This window comes from Pholcus phalangioides, unplaced genomic scaffold, assembly GCF_987345545.1.
Source record: "Pholcus phalangioides strain wild (caught in Gottingen) unplaced genomic scaffold, Ppha-v1.0 ptg000030l_1, whole genome shotgun sequence".
NCBI lineage: Eukaryota > Metazoa > Arthropoda > Arachnida > Araneae > Pholcidae > Pholcus > Pholcus phalangioides.
The window spans coordinates 3,737,666-3,760,477 of NW_028301620.1; the positions used below are offsets into that span (position 1 = coordinate 3,737,666).

General features: G+C 36.1%; 1 long non-coding RNA gene across 1 annotated transcript; it reads right to left on the reverse strand.

The window, feature by feature from the left end:
- Positions 1 to 239: 239 nt before the first annotated feature.
- LOC149067456 (uncharacterized) lies at positions 240 to 22,284 on the reverse strand. Its single transcript, XR_016195348.1, has 2 exons — positions 22,179 to 22,284; positions 240 to 472 (listed from the first exon to the last, which is right to left on the reverse strand). It is a non-coding gene; the product is annotated as an uncharacterized LOC149067456 (long non-coding RNA).
- Positions 22,285 to 22,812: the final 528 nt, after the last annotated feature.

Sequence of the window (22,812 nt, forward strand, 5' to 3'; positions counted from 1 at the left end):
AGAGTACGATAAACATATTGGGATAAATCGAGATGCTATCACTACTTGATAAAAAAACCATTTCTTTTAGGGCAGTATATTATATTTTATCATAATTATTGTTTTTTTTATTGCATTAATCAGGTTGCTGTATTTTTGATATAGTTTAGATAAATATCCAACATCTATACTTTCTTTTATGGGCATCTTTTTCCAACCACCTCGTTGGGTAATTTTGTCCGTGGTAGCCTTTGTATTCGTATTTTGATGCTACACTAATTCCAATAAATATGAACAATCACTCGATTGCTTTTCAGAAGAACACATATGAAAAAAGGGAATTTACAGAGCTGTTAGATCGCCGGGTTGGATATGCCAACATGAAGAAATAGTTTGCCCCAGGTGGATTCATATCCAGACGTGGTTTGGCTCATTGGTTCCAATGATGTGGCTTGCGGCTCACCCAGTGTGAAGATGATTACTTTCAGCTTATCTAGAAGAGAAGAGGAAATGAAAAAAGTAAGGAAAATTTAACTTTTTTCCGTCGAAATTTTTTTTTGCTATTTTACCACCCTGCCGAATTTTTAAATTTTACTATCTTAATTACAAATTGCAATATAGATTTAATATTTCAAAGAAATATGCTTGATATTAAAAGAACTTATGTATGTAATAATATAAATAAATATACCTCTTCTTTCCTCCTTGTGTATGCACACACGAACGATAATAAGCAAATTCCTATGGTGGTGGATTGCGGATCCACGATTTCTATTTTACCCAAAAAGATTGCTTCGAAACTTAATCATGAAGAAGTAAACCGCGTACAGTTGAATGTCAATCAAACCAATGCTACGATTCCATTGAGTGAAAAAAAACTATTGCATATAATTATCACACAAGTGTCATTAACAAACCTGCGAATTTTTTACATTGATAATGATTTGCCTTATGGAATACAACAACAGAAAGAATTTCAAATTATTATTGATTGTCCAACCATGAAATTATACCAGAATGAAAATGAACTTTTCACACAAAAACCTGAGCGCAATCCAATGTCTTTACACCTTACCGAAGTGGCATGTCATTCTCCTAATGTTGTAAATTTATTACATAATTACACACACATATTTTTTCAAAGGGTAAATGTGATGTTGGTTGTGTGATGATGGAACCCCAGCGAGTGTTTCTTACCTTTGAACTTCCGATCTTACTCAGACCTTACAGAGAATCTAGTGTTGATGAGCAAGAGATTAATTCACAAATTGAGGAACTGCTTAAACACAGTATCATAAAGGAATGCTGTAGTCCATACGCAATACGCAGTCCCAGTTTGCTCAGCACATAAACGTGGTGAGGGCAAGACACGCCGCTGTGATAAAAAGCATATGGAAGCGTTTCTCCATATATCGTAACATGTATCAATATATCTCGCAACGCACACGCACTTGATCAAATCTTATACAAATGAATCCTTAACCGTAACAGCCATTAATAGCCGTCGTCTTATATATATATATATATATATATATTATATTGTATATGTAAGTAATGTAAGTAAATTATGTTTTTCTTTTCTTCTCAATAAACGATTATTATATTGTTAATATGAATAAGATTATTTGTGAATCATTTGTTTATAGCCTCAACCACAAGATTGATTATGCAGAGACAGAAACTCTGCTTGCGGTGAGAACAGCCCATAGAAACCAGGAGGTCATTGATCTGAAGCGAAGACGCAGTGAACCAGTTAAAACCTCAGATGTGAGTGAAGTTTTAAATTATGAATTTCTCTGTTACCGTGAAACATACAATTTTTAAAAAAAATCCTTAACCGGTAACATGCCATTGAATTCAGAGCTAGTTTTTTTGTTCTGAGTTTTTTCAACATTTAGTTGAGATACACCTTTCGTTAAACTGTCCAATATATATGTTTTTGTTCTCCCTCGTTCTTTCATTGAAATGTATTTTTCCCTCCCTAATGAAAGTATCCTCCAAAAGTGGTAGCCTGTGATTTTTGAGGAAATAGGAAAGAATAGATTACATTCCAGTTAGATTACTTGCATAAAAAAGTTCAAGCGATTCGATAACAAAGGTATTGTAGTGATGTATATAAAGATTGGGGATGTCGATGATTGAATGTCCATTATTAAAGAAAATAGAATCAGACTAATCATATTTAGAATCAGACACATGATACATGTGAAGCTTGGTCTCAATATTGCACGGGACATTTCCGCAAAATTCCAAAGAATTGAACAAAAGATAGACTGGTGCTTACTCGTAATCGTATTCGTATTCCCTCCAATGTTCGTATTCACTTTGGAATTCTGCCATAAGTTTACTAAAGAAAAATGAAGTATTTTTCAGACCAAATGGCATACGTAGTGGCCTGTTCGTACCGAAACTGGTAACAAATGTGGCAGCTCTTTGAGCCTTTGAACTGATTGTAATCTGCCAGGTGTAATCTGTTTCCATTGCTTCAATGATTTTCAAATTGGGCATTCGTTGATTTTCGATTTTTAAAAAACAACTTCTTGTCGTTGAGAAATCTCATACTGTCTAGCTCTGACGGCCTTACCATTTATCAATGTGATATCACATTTGACCAGATGAGTCATCCCTGACTTGTAAGAAAATATCTTGTGTCGTGTGGGCACGTATTTAATTCATACATGCATAATAAAGAACACGACAGCGTCCAGTCCTTCATCCGGGAAATGACTTGGATTGATTCGTCACAGAGAGCAACATGTCTACAACGTACATTAAATCATAACACTTTACTGATAGTTAGAGAAATTGATATGGCAGCACTATACATGAAAGCTTGACACATAAATTTCACGTTACGTTCACAACACGTACATGCACATTCAGGCATGCACTGATTAATTAGAAATTCCGTGGAGGAAAGTGCACATGCACGGTTAAGTATTAGTAGTAATAGGATCCCGAGGCTATGATCTTTGGTGGGTCTCCTCTATTATGCATTTATAGTGTGAAAAACAAAAAAAATATGAGACTCGTCTTGGGCCCTTCGGTTGGAGCTATGTCAGTCTCAAACCCATATGTGGGAGGTCATGTGGGACCTCAGTTGCATAGGGGATTCCACAATAAGATCTGGCTCTGTGATTTATGACAACAAATATGCATATTCCTCTTTCATTTGCCCTCGATGAATGACGCTTTTGAGGCGGCAGTGGGGACCCTTTTTTGGATAAATGTTCAAAAATGCGTTTGAGTTACGTAGAACAGTCTCATTATGATCAAGGGTTCAGCGAGAAATTTTACTTTGGAAATCCTTGCACTGGACGTATATGTAATATCTTTCAACATTTATCAAAATTACGAATTACACTAGGGTATCATGCATAATCACAAATAAAAGCGATACATTTCAAATATGTATCGAATTTTCCAACGATTCTTGGGTATCTATGCATATTCGCCGGTGAGAGTGATAAATTGATCAAACTTACCAAGACGCTTGTTAATTATACATAGTAATGTGTGAAGCCTAACTTGAAGTATGTTTCTGTGTATCGCCTGTTATTTGTAGTGCCATCTGCCGTCAGTGTTTTTAGAGCCGTTGAAGTATTACGTAGGCAAATTTTTAGCCATTTTTGACCCCCTCCCCCCCCCCTTGTCAGCAAAATTTCGTCATCAGCTCTGTCCGTTTTCATAAAGGGTGGTTGATGACGTAAGCATTATTCAACCCCCCCCCTTGTCATCAAAAGTCAGCAAATCGGAAACCACCCGCCCCCCATCGATGATGACGTAATACTTGAACGACCTCTTACTTGTGAGAGAAGGGTAATGATTGAATAATTGTATCGTTGTAGGCCTGTTGATCTCTGCCCCCCCCCCTCACTCCCTCAACTGGAAGATTGGCTTGCATTCGCGACTCAAGTTAGAAGCCTCAGAGTCACGGTCATTACGGAACAAAATTCAAAAATAAATCATTTTAAAACTACATTAAAAAAGTATTTATATTCATTTGAACGCATAACTGCTGCAGTTTTTTTTTTTTCTTTTTTGATTTTTCAATCGCATCTATGAATTTTTTTTTGTTTTTTAAAATTCATTTTGATTTTGAAAATAAAAGACAATAAATAATGTTTTTGAATCTGAATACATTTTTATCCGCCCATAGTTTATGTCATCTTAGAATTCCATGACAAATCCCGGAACAACGGTTAACGTCGAGCGAAATAAATTCATGAAAAGATAAAGTCCATTCAAAAATGCCTGATTTTACTTTAAACTCTTCTTGAAAGACCTGTCAGAAAAATTCTTTTAACCATTGCGCGTAAAAAAAGAGAAAATAGTGGAGAGAGCAAGTGGAAATTTACGGCTCTGGATCTGACTTCTTTTCAGAAGAAAAGATAAGTGCCGCAATTTTTCTGGTAGAAAACGAACAATAGCAACGGGTGAAGGGAAAGAATCTGAGATTTTAGCTCAAGGATCACGAGTTTTGGTCTCTCTTCTTATTTCAATTTTTTTTTTGTGTGTATATATATAAAGACTAGTTTTCTAGAGAAAGAGACACATTCACGTTTCATTTGAACGATTCCAGGTCCAAATATCTGGAAAAATAAATAAATAAAACAGGAGGAAAGAGACAAAGATCCGTTTTTCAAACAATTTCCTCTTGCACTGCGAAGAAGAAAGTTTTCCTTAAACAGGATGCAAATATCCGATATCTAGTGTTTGTGTCTTTAACAACATAAAAAAAAAAATGCCACGATTTTGTGCGATTACTGTCGTTAAAGTTTGTGAAGATACCGGAAATATTTATATCGAGAGCACTTTTGCAACATTGAATAGCATTGATTTTCAGGAAAATAAAAAGACGCTTCAACGAATCATATTTTTCCTTCAAGTCTCTGTATAAAATGTTCGAATAAAATTGCTTTGAAGATAAAATTTTCTGTGATTTCTATAAGTGAAAAATGACATTGTTGCGATTGAGACCTATATGCTTGGTCATGATAAATGTGAAAGGTGACATCACTTTGGTTGAAATGATTGATGCAAAGTTACGGCTTTTGACATTTCATATCAATGAATTCTTATGATTGATGGTATTACCGATGAATTATATTCGTACTGCCCTAAAACAAAATAATCGACAAATCATTGCTCCTCAAAATTTTCAATATACTCGTATGTGATTATATAAAGAAAAGTGATTATACGAAGAGCGTATCCAAAAATTAAATATATTTACAATGACATTAAGTCGTATAAGAAAAGTGAGTCACAAACATTTTCCTTAACACAGCCGGGTATACAGCCGCACACCTGCGAAATATAGCCTGGTGGTCAAGGGTGGATAAATTATGCAATTCTATGTAATCGGTCAATATCTTACATTTCGATAGAACGATTGGACCTCAAAAGGGCAGATAGCATTTGCTCTAAGGCCAAAGGGAACTTCGCTGCTATCTACAGGGTTTCCTCATAAATTCATTAATAGTTTAAAAGTTCATAAAAAATGGAAAGAATTGATGTATTTGAATGCAGATTGCGTTTGAAACTGGTGAGAGAATTTTAATTAAAATGATAATTTTAAGTAAAATTTATGTTTTTTTTGTTTTCGGGAAATTATATGGTCAAATATTTTAATTTTAAGGTCGTACTTTCATGTTTTTTAGGTCATAGATACCTCGTACTTCCATATTTTTGATATTTTTAGGTGATAATCATCAGAGCTCTAGTTATATCATCGTATTCAATTATTAATACTAGTAACAGAATCTGAGGCCAAAACAAACGTTATAAAGTTCCTTGTAAAAAATAAAAATAAAGAAGAAACTGCGAAAATTAAGAAAAGATAAGAAAATAGTATGGTCAGTTTGAATGACCGGAATGATTAGTTTGAATGACCAGAATGATTAGTTTGAATGACCAGAATGATTAGTTTGAATGACCAGAATGATTAGTTTGAATGACCAGAATGATTAGTTTGAATGACCAGAATGATTAGTTTGAATTACTTCCAATCCGATTCTAAACAAAAAACAACAATCTGGAACTCTAATCATAAACTGCACACACTCGTTTCGTTTAAATAATAGTTTGTCTCAATTAGCTATTTAATCCAAGTCTTGACACTAATTAAATCCGTACTAGATACTATGTACATAGCAGAGATTTTTCATTTCAAGCAAGCTTTGGCTTGTGGAATTTCTGTTGTAACATGCAGCTTTGAAATTCAGCATAATTTAATCAGACTGAATACACTAGGAAAAATACTTCATAATACTTTCCCAGAAGGCTGCCGCTTGTTGTAATTATTTCAAAATAATACCGACATCAGTGATGTGAACTGGTTTCTGAGAGCCGTGGGAAATTAATGGTATAAATACAAAGATACGAATGAAATATAGTTCTCTTTTCTTTTGTTCGCGGTCGTTGTCTTTTCCCTTGGCGACTCACATTTTTCCAGTTTGTAGTGATTTCTTTGCTTATACTCCACGAGTATTTTATTTGCGCCGAAACATACATATTAAATAATCATGTATTTAAGAAATGTTTTATATTTATTATTTAGGTTTATCTCCATGAAACTCATGGATAGGCAAGCGTAGCTTGTATATGGTAATGTATTTCCCCTTATTACATTATGCATCATATTTATGATACTCTATGAAAACTAGTTTCAAAAATTTTTTTAAATCAAACGAGAATGAGTACAGTAATAATGTTTGTTCCATTCAGTGTTTCGTTCAGAGCGGAACCTCCACCTGCAATTATAAATTTTTGCTAGAGTTCATACAAATATATCAAGTAGAAAAACTCTGCAAGTTTCTTTTTACTATATCCTGAACTACCGACATCTAGTTTTTTGGTATTTTTAAAGTTTTATAAGAAACTTTCTAGAAATTCTATAGTGTAATACGGGCTTAAATCTACATTCTGATTGATTTTCTGATGAAACTAAGATTCGTGTATTTCATAAAAATGTATTCTAATATTCTGCATATTTTCGTTCGGAATGAACCCCTGGTTCATTGGTGCATTAGCTGGGGTAGTTTTGTTGTCACCAACTATTAAATTTCAGTATAACAACAACAGTTATACAAAATACATGGACTGGAGCCAAAAGAAGATGAATTTCGGAAAGAAAATTCACATTCCTCTCCGGGGAAAATCGAACCACTAACCTCTCACAGTCCGGGCGACTGCTCTATCATAAAGACGGAGGACAGACATATTCTTCTCTAAAATTATGATACAATTATGTACCTGGAACGAGCAGGGATTACATTTATGTTATTTAAATTGCCCGTTGTGCCATCGGATATTAACTATGCACGATGGATATACTTCGATATTATCAATCATGTCTACAAAATAACCACAGTAAGACAAAAATGATCGAATAACAATCGCATTAAAAAATAGAGGCGCAGCCTATATATATTTTATATTACAAACTACTCAAGTGAATTATAATTACACGATTTCAGATTAGTCATAAGTTCATTATATTCAGTTCATTCTTGTGTGAGTGCAGTTGTTGTTCACAATCCCCTAAAGTACGCGTATTAAAAACTGTAATGAAATTCTTTGAAGTAAATACGGTAGAATTAATTTTTCTAAGTATCGTAAACACAGCGACTTCGCATAAAATTAATTTATTCTCACGAGAACAAAAGTTTCTTTTTGAAAAGAATTAATTTATCTCCCTTCATATCGTTAAAGGTAAATCGTGCTTATTTAACATTAGCAGACACATATCGCTTCGTTAATCAGTTATAAATCGAGACGAATGTAAAACAAGAGGCTTGATCTAATTACGAACTTGAATGGAAGGAGCCGTATAAATGTCGGATTAATCATCGGAAGCACCTGGATCTCAGATCGGTTCGGTGATTAAAATTACACTGCGGAATAAATGATTATTTTACATTTCGCAGAGCAGTTTCTTGCTCAATGGATTGTGCGGTTTCTATCTATATACATATCTTAAAATAAAGACTAATTCCGTATTATATCTAATAATTTCAAATACCAAACGGTGTTGTTTCAGCGAGGAATCAAATGTGATTCCTGTATAAAAGCAATCAATGAAGAACTTCACAATAATACTGTATATATAATAATGCTGTTGCAAAAAAAAGTTCTATAGCTTATTTTTTTTAGGCCTGCTGGAAGCACTTTTCAGTCCCCTGAGGCTACAAAGTGCTTGTTTCTAATATGTGTCCATGTACACTGAAGAGCCAAAAAAACTGGTTACCTCCCTAATATAGTGAAGGGCCCCGCGAGCACGCAGAAGTGCCGCACCACGACGTGGCATGGCCTTGACTAATGTCTGAAGTAGTGCTGGAGGTAATTGACACCATGAATCCTGCAGGGCTGACCATAAATCCGTAGGAGTAAGAGGCGGTGGAGATCTCTTCTGAACAGCACGTTGCAAGGCATCCCAGATATGTTCAATAATGTGCATGTCTGGGGATTTTGGTGGCGAGCGGAAGTGTCTGAAGTCAGAAAAGTGTTCCTGGAGCCACTTTGTAGCAATTATGGACGTGTGGGGTGTCGCATTGTCCTGCTGAAATTGTCCAAGTCCGTAGGAATGCGCAATGGACATAAATGGCTGCAGGTGATCAGACAGGATGCTTACGTACCTGTCACCTGTCAGAATCGTATCTAGACACGTATCAGGGGTCCCATATCACGCCAACTGCACACGCCACATGCCATCACAGAGCCTCCACCAGCTTGAACAGTCCCCTGTTGACATGTAGGGTCCATGAATTCATGAGGTTGTCTCCATACCTGTACACGTCCATCAGCTCGAAGAAATTGGAACCGAGACTCGTCAGACCAGGCAACGTGTTTCCAGTCCTCAACAGTCCAATGTCGGTGTTGTCGGGCCCAGGCGAGGCGTAAAGGTTTGTGTCGTGCAGTCATCAAGGGTACACGAGTGGGCCTTCGGCTCCGAAAGCCCATATCGATGATGTTTCTTTGAATGGTTCGCACGCTGACACTTGTTGGTGGCCCAGCATTGAAATCTGACGCAATTTGCACGTCTGTCACGTTTAACGATTCTTGTCAGTCGTCGTTGGTCCCGTTCTTGCATGATCTTTTTCCGACCGCAGCGATGTCGTAGATTTAATTTTTTACCGGATTCCCGATATTCACGGTACACTCGTGAAATTGTCGTACGTGAAAATCCAAATTTCATCGCTACCTCGCAGATGCTATGTCCCATCTCTGGTGCGCCGACTATAACACCACGTTCAAACTCACTTAAATCTCCATAACCTGCCATTGTAGCAGCAGTAACCGATCTAACAACTATACCAGACACTTGTTGTGTTATATAGGGGTTTCCGACCGCAGCGCCGTACTCTGATTGGTTCCATATCTCTTTATTTGCATACGCATGCTCTTACCAGTTTTTTTGGCTCTTTAGTTTATGTTTTGTGTATTATATGTTTGTTTGTGTGAAACACATGTCTGAATTTGTGTATTACATGTTTGTATTTGTGAAGTAAATAAAAAAATGATATTCTTCATATACATATCCTCAAAGTAGAATTAAATAATATTTGTCTGTTTTTCGACACATAACTAATTATTTGATGACTAAATCTTATATCTCGCATAGCAGGGAATATTTCATTCTGTCATACGTATGCTCGTCCATGCCTTTTGTGTGAATAACTAAATATTTATTTTTTCTTCTGCTTGTCCAAACACACATTTATGTTTTTTGATGTCAATATTATGCATTTCATCGCCATACATTGCCACCCACCGCATCTAAACCACACATGCACAAGAGCCTCATTCCACTGAGGAATTTCTAACGAATTGGTGCATGTTGGAACATAAGGGTAGTGAACCTGACGTGAAGTAAGTTTCCATATAATGCATGTTATGTGAATTGTCACCATCTGCTATCAGTTTTTCTATCTGTGAATGAAAAGTGGTGCTGGAATAATTGTGTCGTTATAGAGGCCTGCTGCTCTCTGTGGCGAGACTTTTTAACTGAGAGATCGTCCGGCATTTGCACCTCGGAAATAGAAAACACAGAAAAACAACTTCAGCCGACCACCACTGTAGCGAGCATACACAGCCACTGCCTATCATGGGCGCATACAGGGAAAACTGATGGAGACGATTGTCTCCTTCGTTCAGTGAAAAATTGTATTGTTGGCATATGCGGAAAGTTGGAGCTTGACATTCGCCCTCCCCTCTTTGCGTTCGTTATAGACATAGACTTAAGATATAAAGATTAAGATATAGTATTATTACTCTGTGGTTATAGACACCCTCGGTGTTCCACCCCCTGCCCTCCGTACGAGAAATCTGTATCCGCTTATACTGCCGATATACAGGGTGACCCATGAAGACCGCCGAACTCCCAGATTCCTTCGCTTGGAAAACATAAAATATGCCAAAGAACTGTACCCGTACGACCCATAGTTTCGAGAAAAATGCGAAAGAAAAGTATGACGTCATAGCCGGTGCAGGGGAGGGGGGGGGGTGAAATTATTGCAAACATGAATATCAGAATTTGCATATTTACATAGGAAGATGTTCATTAACAGTTGGCTACATGTCGCCTCTTGCCCTTCTTGGCGATATCTATAAGGAACCTTTTTTTATTTTCCCCCTCCAGTTTCTCATTTCTGTAAAAAGTAGTCGATCTCTCTTCTTTTCTTCTTCGTATGTGCTGTACCAACACCATTTATAGCAGAAGGCCAGCGCGAGAAGCTCGTGACGTCACTGAAGAAGTTATTTCACCTGCAGCCTTTGCATATACTGGCTTCTAGTCGCAAGTTATTAAACCTATTTGCTCACCAATAAGGTGTTAAGCGAGATGACTCGCTCGGATGGATACATATATATATTATTTCACGATAAGATTCTCATTTCTTTTTCTTTTCGTATCCTGTGTATATAATATGGCAAGTGTAAGATAACAGATGAGATGGCTGGGGGGGGGGGGGCACTCAATTACTTTTAAACCATACCTCCATCCTAATATGTGCACATTCATCTTAACTAAACCCCGAAACTTCTCCAACATTTGTTAATCGCGACTGTACCCAATTGTCCGGGGGATATGTTGTAAAAAATTTTGTGTTTTTTTTTTTTTTTTTTTGACACTAAATAAAGTGTTCCAGACTCTGCCACGAAGCTGGGCTGGAAGAGATCTCGGCAACGGGATAAGTCCAGTGGCAAAGTTCTGGCGTTCATTCATTCAGCCATTGCATATAGCAGGCCGACGCATGCGTTTCTACAGTATATGGACCAAATGATACCATTCCAACGGACGCATTTCTATATCGTGTAGGCAGTTTTATGTGCATTCTTGTCCTATAGCAGTTGCCACTTTTGTAACAGGCCATTTTTCAGCACCTGTTTGATGTGACTGCGTGGTAGCAAGAGTTGTTCTTCCGTTGTGAGATTAAGAGCCTCTTTGGCCAATCTGTCCGTAGTTTCATTCCCCGCTATTCCTGCTTTCCGGATACACCCATTTTTCAAAAACGCTTCGATATCTCTACGAGATGGGAAGCGGGGTGTGTCCGGTCTTGAAAGGCCAAAGTGTATCCAATGACTATACGTGAAATAACTTCTTCCGTGACGTCATGAGCTTCGCGCGGAGGCCTTCTTCTATAGATTGTGTTGGCTGTACGGTATGTTGTTCGAATGACGTCACTGAAACGCTATAGGGTTGCGGGATTGTTGAAGTCATTCTCGGCCTCTATTGACATTCAAAATATTTATATTTACGTTTTTCTTTTACTAGTGATCCACGATAACATATTCTGCCGGATTTTTCTACACTTTTGTGCACATTTAAATGAGTAATATAAGTGGTAATATTTTTTTCAAAACTTTTTGAAGACGCTACCGTGGGACCCTTTCTTTGTGAGTTGAAGTTTCTCATCATCCAGCATGATAAAAGTTTATAACCATTTTTTATGGTTATTAACCATTACAATGGTTGTAGCCATATTATTTTTATAAAGTTGAGTTTCCACGAATAAACGAAAGTTTCTACTTTCACTTTGATTCTTATCGGGGAAAGTCGAAACAACATGATAAGAAATACATAGCGTATTTCGATGTATAAAAATTGGAAATATTTGCGTGTAAATGTTCTTTACATGCAAAATTGGAATCCTTTCCTAAATATTCAACTGAATATTTAAGAAAGAAGAACATTTCTGTAAATAGTCCCGTTCCGAGATCTGACCTTCTCTGTATGAAACATGCCCGAAATTGTTCAGCCTGGCTTTTTTTTTACTAAATGACAAAGATATTTATATGTCTACTGCACCCGTATACATACTCTCCTCGTATACCATCCGCAAGAACTCTCCGGCGTCTTATGAGGAAACTCGCATTCGCTGAGAATAACAAAGAAGTCACGTTGGCAGGGGTCCAGAAACATTGAAGACGTTTTCCAAGATGAGCGATAACAGCTGTCGTCCGAGCGAAGAACAATGTTATATCCGATATAAGTGGCATTTATTACCTCGCGGACTCTCCCACACACGTATTCTTATATCAATGCGTGTATCTGCATAAGGAGGAATGAAAGAAATTTCCTATTTCTGCACTTGGCATATTTTCTACCTCATCAACATCGTAACCCCTTTCCACTCTACAAATTAATCTACAAAACAATTAGATATTTTTTTTTAATGTTACTTTAAATTTAGCTTACTTTCTAAGATAAGTCTGAAAAATATAAAAATAAGTCTTTGGAAAGAAATACATTTTGTTTAATTGACAAAACATTACATGAGTACCATTCCCAAAAGTCAGAATTACAGAAAATCTCAGAGTTTTCAAGAAAAAATTAATATATTAAATATTATGAAAGCACATAATGTTCTTGCAAAATTAAGTGTTAATTTCTCTTCATAATTAGAAAACTATTAGTCTATGAAGTTATTTCGGAATCGGCAGTAATGTTAAATTTGATGTAGTGCATAATTTAATATATACAATGTGCGTAAAAAGATCGTTGAAACTTTGAAGAAGAAAATGATAATAAAAAATTATGTTCTCTGGTTTGGACGAATATAATCTAAGAATTGTCTCATCTGGTTTTTTTTTGTGTTTTTTTACCAACCCTTAAACCTCTCCCATCGCCTCTAGATGATGGCTTAATGGCCTGTTCAATCATCGAGAGTTACTGTAATTGTAATATATTTCTCGAGATGCAATTCTCAAAATGATGGTTAGATGGTGTGCGCGTATATATGCGTGCGTTCTATATTTGTTTCCTTGCTCTATTTCCTTCTCACAAGTTTCACTGAATTGTATGCACTCACTTTCCCACGTTTTTCGATTCTATACGATATATAATCTGAGTGTCATCTATATTTTTCTTATTAGAAATATAAATAAATTCTCAATTGTTACAGAAAAAAAAAAGAAAGCTTTCCTCTTGTGCCAAGGGAAAAACATACTCCCATCAGTTAAAGAATCAATAAGATAAAATAGTTGCGAAAGAATCACCGATAAATGACACTGGCATGCTATGTATATCTACAGTATAACAGTGTCAACTCGGCCACCTGTATGTCCCAGATACCTCCCTAAATTGGACGGTTTTAAATTTAACCAGCGCATAGAATGTCCACAATACTCTCTATATCTTTGACAACTTTCTATCTTGTATATTTGACACCCTCTAGGTTCTTATTTTGGACACATGTAGATCATTGCGTGCTGATTATCTGCTAAAATATTGAATACTTTACAGGAAGTGTTGTTGTGTGGAAAGGTCCTCACCTCATCCACCACACCTGTCTCACGCAGATCGAAAAAAAGGTTTATTGAAGCAGCTTCGTCGTTAACCTGCAAAACAGAGTAACCGTCAGATGGTTATGGTGTTTTTCTATTGGCTCCGCGCGATAATGTGCACGCACTCTTACAAGTGCGCAACCTTTGTATTTCTAAACCTTTTTTTTTTTTCTGCATTTCAAAATTTTATCCGGTTTTCAATAGTGATCTGCCAGTGAAGTATCATTTTAGACTTCCTGCAAATGTGTATGGGAATTTAAACTTATCACTATGGGCTGATTATGATAATATTGCGGGGTCTGTTATTGACGATTTTCTGCTCTGAAATATTGAAATATATAAAACCAGAAATCCAAAACTCGTTTGGGTGTCGGGGTCTCCCACCTTGTTAAAACGACCGTGGTAACTTATCAAATGCATAGCGTTACCGGTGAAAGTAGGAATTTTGTATTTCACAAGTCTCAGGTCTGCGGGTCCTCAATCAAATCGCCTTTCGATATTTTTAGCCATTTTCCAAAAATGTTTAGCGGGTCAGTCAAGATGAAATGCTACGAGGACCACATTTAGACCGAGGAGCATGCGTTCAAGACCCCTGGTATATGCTATAACATATACATCCGACGAAGCGAACGCATAGGCATATAAAAGAACGAGTGTTCGGTCAAAATTTCAACATGTCCTGGCACGTCGCGCAATAAATTTGTCCAGCTCTGTTTCCAACATGCTGCATTCAAAACATAATATATAAGCACTATAAGAAACATATTGCCACGGGAACCGAACATTAGTTTAAACCGTAATTTTAATGGTTTACGCTAATGAAAACAGAATAGACATTGTATTAGCTGATATCCATCACAATTTATTTAATAAGTGGGTATGACTCACATAAAAATTAGAAAGTATTCTATAAATTACTGAGAAATTGATTTCTGAAACGATGGAAAAGAAAAAAATATCCAAAATAAAAACCAAAATCTATATGTGTTAAATAGAAAGTAGTATCCAAAGTAACAGCAGATGGCGATGAAAAACAAAATATACTTTTTTTCTCACTGAGTGAATATCGAAACCGAAAAAAACTACCTCGAAACAGAATCCTAATCCTAAATTCTAAATATGTCATAGTGGAAGTGGAAATGGAATCGCAATGGTAATGAAATTAACTAATCACTTGCCTGATGGGTTTTTAATTCTTTTCTGCACTGAAAATGTTAGGGTTTTTTTTTTCATTTCATTCACATGTATATGACTAAGAATAACAGACAATTACAAAAAGTCATACTTGATTTTTTTATTTTAAAAATTTCATTCACTCATATATATTACCTGTTTCTTTTAAATTACAGTAAAAACTATTTTTCTCTCTCAAAAGCTGTCATTTTAATTTTTGCATGGAATATAAATAATCAAGTTCATACATAGATTATGCATATATGTAATTAGATTACAAAATTATGTATCCAGATGTCATTATTACTGTTACATGAAGAATAAAATTTTTGCAGATTTGATTATATTTTTATGTTAGCGCCTTCTAGGGGAAAAGATTACGATACCCAAATTTCAACATTCATCGCCTCAAAGATATTAACAATTATAAATATGAAAGGAAGCATTATGTGTGTAAAGCCAAAGAACTATTAACATCTCATTATCAAACGAAGTTTTAGTGAGTAATAAGCAATGGGGAAGAGACTGATGGAACCGTGAGTGCCATTGTTGGAAGAAGGTTGTTTTCTAAGAATATGTTGGGAATTAATATATGATTAATGTTTAGCATAAAATATCTTAATTTATGAGCATTTATTCAAGAAAAAAGTGTGCTGATTAACTATGTGAATGGTTTTTTGAAGTTAACAATGATGTAAGATGTTTTGGTTTTTTTAGAGCTAATACAAGTGATTGTAATTTATTTTTTATTGTATGTAAATTGATGACAAATGCACATGAAATATGTTTCATATTCGAAAACGAATGATTTATTGCATGCAAAGAAAAATACGTTTTGTAAATGTTAGCAATTATTTGAATAATGAATACTTGTGTACATATAAGTTTCTTCTTTATATTCTTCTGGGAATAACAGGGTGATTCTAAATTTATGGGGCAAACTTTAAGAGGTAATATGAGACACCTAAACAAGCATTGTTGATCATAGAATGTGCCGTCGAATAGGAATAGCGAAGGCTGTAGTGGGTGTACGTGAAGAGTTCACAAAACAGCACTTCACCGAAAGAAAATATTATTTTTCTGACGAATTTCCTGCAACAAGTGCAACCTGCAATCATTCGACGGTTCCGGGTATTGTAATGTGGTAGGCCCTCTCATGGGGCAACCTGGGTACGCAAATTCTGCTGCAAGTCATTATACCTCTTGATCATTGTTTGCCGCAGCATGATCTTGATGGTCCTTGAACTAATAAAAAACAAATTTCAATCCAATCCGATAGGACACATCTCACCAAATCCGTCGAAAAACATGATATATTTTTTAGTGAAGTACAGTCTCTGAAAACACCCTCTATCGCCTTTGCTACTGCGATTCGACAGCACATTCTATGGCCAAAAAAGCTTGTTCAGTAGTTTTCTATCACCCCTTGAAGTTTGTTCCATGAATTTAGAATTACCCTATAGAAAAGTATGTGGATAAAATTGAGAAAAAATGTTTCATAAATAATTGAATTAAGGATGATCCGCAATTGCCAAGTAAGAACAAAGAAAATTTCACGACTATGCGAGAAGTGACAAGAGTTTGACACATGGAAAACAAATCATTGATGATAACAGAAGGGGAATAAACATATAATACAAGCAGTACTGAACATTGCCTAATGTCAATCCTCAAGAGAAATAAAAAATAATAAAAAAAAATTCTTCTAAATAGAAATTAGTAGAAAATCGCCTTTTCTAAATTTCATTTTTTAAACTGTTACATTCCCATTTGATTAAACATAAGGATCATGGCCCCAATGCTTATTTCTAGAGATCATTCTGATCCCAATGATGAAAGACATGTGGAAATTCTAGAGGCCAGGCACTCTAATAGAACAGTCGAAGGTAGCGATTCTAACGAGAACATCGAATCGGTTTCGAACTCATAAAAACTTCGGCATCACTGGAATTACTTTGAATTTATTGTTAAAAAATTATTCGCTTTCTATAGAATATAAATGTCGACCTTTATGCCATCTATGTTTCGCTATAAGACATTAGAGAAATATTTGAATATTTCATATCCTTAATAATTAATTCAGGGGAAAAGACTGTATATAAAACAGTGTATATAAAATTCGTGTATATAAAATTCGTGTATATAAAACAGAAGAATTTCAATGAAGGTTTTTTTTTTCAAATTAGTTCTTTTCATACCACGCATAGACAACTTTGTTTCATCTTGCAATAATAATTCAGGGGTGCATTTTGAAAACGATATTTGATTCGGATCAAATTCGGAGGATATAAATGACAAAGTACCACGTGCCTCCGGAAAGAAGGTAACGCGAACATTTACCTTAGATATAGGTAATGATTTATTCATGCACATATTGATATTCAGATTTTTTAGAAATTCTTTCCGAAAGTTTGAGTATATTTGCGTGAATTAATGCTTCCGAGAATCCACATGCCTTTCATCAAAATATCACTTTGATTTTCTTTTGCTTTGGATAGAACAAATATTACGCGAAACATTCCCTAGCAATATATGTGTTGCATGTTTCATGACTCATTATATTAAATTTTCATGATTCATCGTAAATTTCTGAAATTTCAATTCGTTACTACGAACTGAACAAAAATTCTGTGAAAATATATTTCATCTCAATATGTTCAGCTACTCCCATCTAACCCTGCAGCGCGTGTTAAATACGGTTCACGGAAAATCTTTGCCCTCGAGGACTCACGTGGTGTGCAACACATCCCCAATATCTTAGTGATAATATAGAAGTAAAGGGAAACGAATTTGCTTTAATTTAAAAAGCGCAAACTTAATCTTATCAAGAGTATTTTTTCCCCTTTTAAATTGTGTTTTTGACATTTTTTTTTTAACTTGATCCCTCACATTTAAAGCATTACAGCTTTAGTGTCATGGTCGTTGAAAATTACTTCACTATTTACTTTGTCGTTGCCTCAGACCATTTTTTCCAATTATTGCCAGATAAAATGGCATTTCATCGCCGCATTTCCTCTTCAATGAGACTAATTACTACTTTACCGTATACGAACATCGTGCACATTCTTCTGTTAAATGTCTAACGAATTGTGTGCATGAAGGAACGTTTTGCGTGTGTGTTATATGTGTGGCCTAACGCATTTATGCTGCCAGGGTTATTCTTCTTTAGTGTTACGTTGATGCGGTTATCGGTCTTCAATAAGAGAGAATTGGCAGGTGCCTGGCTTTGTCGTATTGTGCAAAAACTGTGATAAAGGTCTGTCTTCTTTATGTGGGAGACTTTTCCTAATAGGAGACCGGCCTGTATTCGCGCTTCAAATTAAAAACAAAAAACGTAGAAACTGAACTTCAGCCAACCACTGTCATGCCGTCGACGAAGTTCGAACTTTCATGGAAGCCAATAAGTTGTTCTGAGCTAATATTTTGAGGAATTCCTAGATGATTAGCCAAAACATGTATCAGTTTGCTAAGCACTAATTTCGTTTATCATAAAACAAATTTACGACAAAAAACTACTGTTTTCAAAGTCACCCTGAAGATAACGACCTGAAGATAACGCTGAGTTCACACTCAGCTACTGAAGTACTGAACAATCCCATGTGCTTGGATTGAGAAGACGAGTCCGTTTTAACACTAATGGGGTTTGTTGAACAATACGTGCATCCAGGTTAGACACGTATTTATATTTGTAAGAAAGCATTTAAAAGCGTAAGAGCGCACATCATTCCGTTAGCGTGAGTATCACTCTACATCAAGAACGTCACAACGATTTTTGTGTTATTTTTTCTTCCGAGGCAAATATGATTTTATCACCCGAACCACTTTAAAACTCAATAATTCTATGACGGTGATTTTTCTTCTGGATCGGCAACGTGGAGACATGGCTGAGAAGCTCAACACACCAAACCAGGTCGTGCTAAAATATTCCAGAACAAGCTCAACCAAGCATTGAGGGGTCAACTGAAGCCCGCAATACAAAGTCCATTATTCGGCACCTGGGACAGTTGAGACATACCTGGAAAGTTCAACAGATCGCTGAGGACTCAACTGGGAGCCCGCAACACAGTCTTTTTTGTTGGTTACTCCGAAATATGACTGAAACGTATACAGCCGTACCAAATGAGATATCTGTTCACGTGGCGGTGATATTTGAGAGCTCATTTGTAAATATTTTGCTATTTGTATTTTGCTCCTTTCTCGTTTTCTCAATGTGTTTTATTGTTCTGTGTGCATATATGTAATTTATACATGCATTATAAAGCACCCGACACCGTCCAGCCTCTTTGAAAGGCCAATGGCTAAAATTGGCGATGGTCGATAGAGCCTACCCGGAGTACGGTATGAAGTGAAATGAGGGGTGTTATTTTTTTGTCCCCTTCTAAAATTTTCCACCCCATAAGTTTTGCTGAACGGGGCAGTTGACCACCCCTTCCTTGCGCCTATCTAGTTGTCCCACATGCATCGGTCATCAGCCGAGTCAAATAAGCAGCCTATATTTGAAGTCATGCTATCAAATTTCCGAAAGGAGCGTATAATGAAAATTCATTTTCGTCTATGTTTTCAAACGAGACTTTTCCCCATGTTTCGAGTTGAATGTGCTATTCCTCGCAGGAAATGTTAAGGATACAAATAGGGATGGGGTTTCTCGTAATCGTTGGAAGACACCATCTCCATCTCTCTCTATCTCTTTCTCTGTCTAATATCCTGCATCTGTTGGAATCTGTTCTTCTCTCTAATGAAACGCTTTTCGACTAGAGATAGAACCACTAAACTACTCTTAAAACCTCTCATTCTACAGGCTAGTGATTCGAGGTACTCGACGGTATTTCCCAACCTCCATCCTTTTCTCTCTCCAACAGAACTTTCGATTTTATAATGTCATCATTAAATGAGGAACGGCTCAGCCGATAGTTTCAATGGCTTCCAATCAAGGGGAACCCGATTTGAAGATTTCTCCAAACTCCGCGACTAATTAGAAATGGCAATTGGAAAAGGCTTACATTTATATACGCGTATTTATAACCACTTCCCAATAAGCCTCGTAGTTCCTAGAATTAGTGTTTTCTCCAAGTTTATTTATTGACGCTAATTCTGATTAGAGATTTCAAGGACTTTTGAATCACCCACAAAAATGCTAGTCAAATGGAACTTCGCCACACATTTCATGCATAGAAATAGCTCCTCTTTGACGAAAGTAAATATATACTTCAAGGAAAAAATGGTTTTCCTATAGAAAATATTGGATAAGTCTATCACTGTTTTCTCCGATAACAAAATACATTTTCTGGCTTTCATTTTGTATCTATGTCCAAAAGTATATTTATCCATGTCATAATCTAATACTGATATATCCTAATATACTGCTGTTTTGATTCCTTTTCTACTATGAATATTAGGCTGTGATTAAACAAATTATATAAATTTGCCATTTATAAAATTTCAAACTTATGAACGATTTAAATTTAAATGCGGTCACGAGTTACTAGATCGTTTTTTATTGTTGTTCCTGTACCTAGAAGTTACTCGTATGATAAAAGTTCGCATCTCGAAACAATCTTTCCTAATCAGAACTGTGCGATTGACCAGCGAACACGTCCGCTAATGGGAAGTACACGAGAGCACTCAAGGGTGTGATTTTTGCATCTCCTTTGCAAGTAAATATATATCTTGAAAACCAACAGGAATATTTTATTAATATATATATTAATAAAAACTTAAAATGGGGGAAATTATAAAAGGAAGTAGCTGCATTGGTTTGATATGAAAACTAACATCAGTCCTCCTCATAGAGATAGACTTTGAAGTCTGGGGGGGGGGGGGCACGATGAAGATGATGTCAATACATGTATACATTAGATCAGTCGACTTCACCTTTGACGCTAGGAGGACAATCCCCCCCCCGTCCGTCCCCCTATGTCCACCCATGATCCTTCTTTTTGTTGTAGTGCAGACTTTTATTATTTAGGATCTGATTAGCTGAAGGGCTAGAGCCTTTATGATATGAGAGAAGAGAGAGCTTTATTTTCTTGACTTAATCTGGAAGTTCTTTCGTTGATAACAATAGCAACCTTGCATTTATTGCAGCGATGGAGAGGAATGAAAAAACATTGTAACAGGCCACCTATACGAAATTTGGGCAGTAGAATATCGTACGCGCATTTCATCTACAACATACACGGCATCTTCGGAAAATCTTTTCCAGAAAATGGATTCGGAGATCATACCTACGTAGGGGCATAGACTTTGTTGAAGGGGTGCACAGAAAAATTACGCGTGTCCTTGTTGGCACATGGGGCTTGCGTTATGTAGAGGGATTTTACATTGGAAGAATGTAAGGTTTTGTGGGGGGGGGGGATACGATCACACACACGCAAAGTGTTAAAAATTTTCAATGGAATGGATTGGATGGACCATGAATTATCAATACGCTGTCAATCGAGTGCTTTGACAACCAGTATCGATTGGTAGGGGACAATTTAGGTTGTGGTGTATGTGTGTGTGTGTTGCAGGGAATTTTTCTGTAATAGGAATTATTCTGTAATAGAGTTGTTAATAAATGGAATAGCTTACTCCCGGGGATAGTAAATTCTAACAAAATTGGCATGCTTAAAAAGAAAAACGATAAGCGTGTTGGAGTAAATCGACAAACTAACTATTCTTGGAATAAGACAACCATTGATATATTTTATGGGCGTTGTATTATATTTTATCATGATAAATGCATTTTTAATTGGAGGTTGCTGTATTTTGAAAATATATGGCACATCCATATTTATTATGGACATCTTTTTCTCAGCCACCTTCCATACTAGTATAACTAGGTTTAGTTACATTCATCACCAAGTATTATATTGGTATCGAAAAGTTGCAAAAAGAGACCCATAAACAAACACTGAGGAATTAACATGTGTAACAAATTTAAATAAATATAATTAAATTAAGCAGCAGTTTGGACATTTTGCCTGTTTTTGTATTTGTTTGCCTTATATTTGTATTACTATTATTGGTGCTGTAAACTTGGGAGATGACACTCTATTGAATATTCACAAATATGCTACTCGATATATGAATGAATTTAATGTATTTTCTGAATTTTGTAAAAATTATTTTATTTTAGTTAAACACGTCCATTAATGATTTATCAATCAAAGGTGATTTCTTTCATAAACAAATAGAATTAATTCTCTCCGCACTCTCATCTACCCAAAACTGAACATAAGCAATATTTAGCCACTCACCAGTTGCCATCAGACCGATGGTCGTCATTGTTTTGGCCTCTTCTCACTAAACGCCCGGTGCGCTTATTTCTCTCCATCTGACCCATCTGACTCGAAATGCTGCCAAACCGACTCGATAGTGCAATGCACACATTAAGCGCCTTTGTGCGCTTTAATTAAAATTAAAAGATCATTGTGACACAGAATAGCGGTCTCCTAACCCCGCAAGCGCTCTCCATAATAATATCAATGGCACATGTTTTCTTTTTTGGCCCGAATGTGTGAGTTCTCTCTCTTTCTCTCTCACTAGACAATCGAGGGAGTCAATTTTTTATCTTTTCCTCTTAGTTCATGCGAACAACCAATTTGATTGGTCGGACGAATCACGAAAAAATATTTACATTTATCTGGCTCTTCTGCGAGTCATTCAAACTGGTAAAAACTAGATCTGAAGTGGTAGTTACTCACTCATAAGGTGTTAACGTAGGTGTCTTTCTGATGCCAGAGGTACTTTGAAAAACAAGCCATGTTATGGATGGAGCGGCTTTATATCATGATTATGCTTTGCTTTCAAATCTTGGCGTTAATGTTGTTGATGGATCCCAGCAAGTTATATCCGAAATAAATAAAATGAATGCGCCGCGAGGTTTCTCAG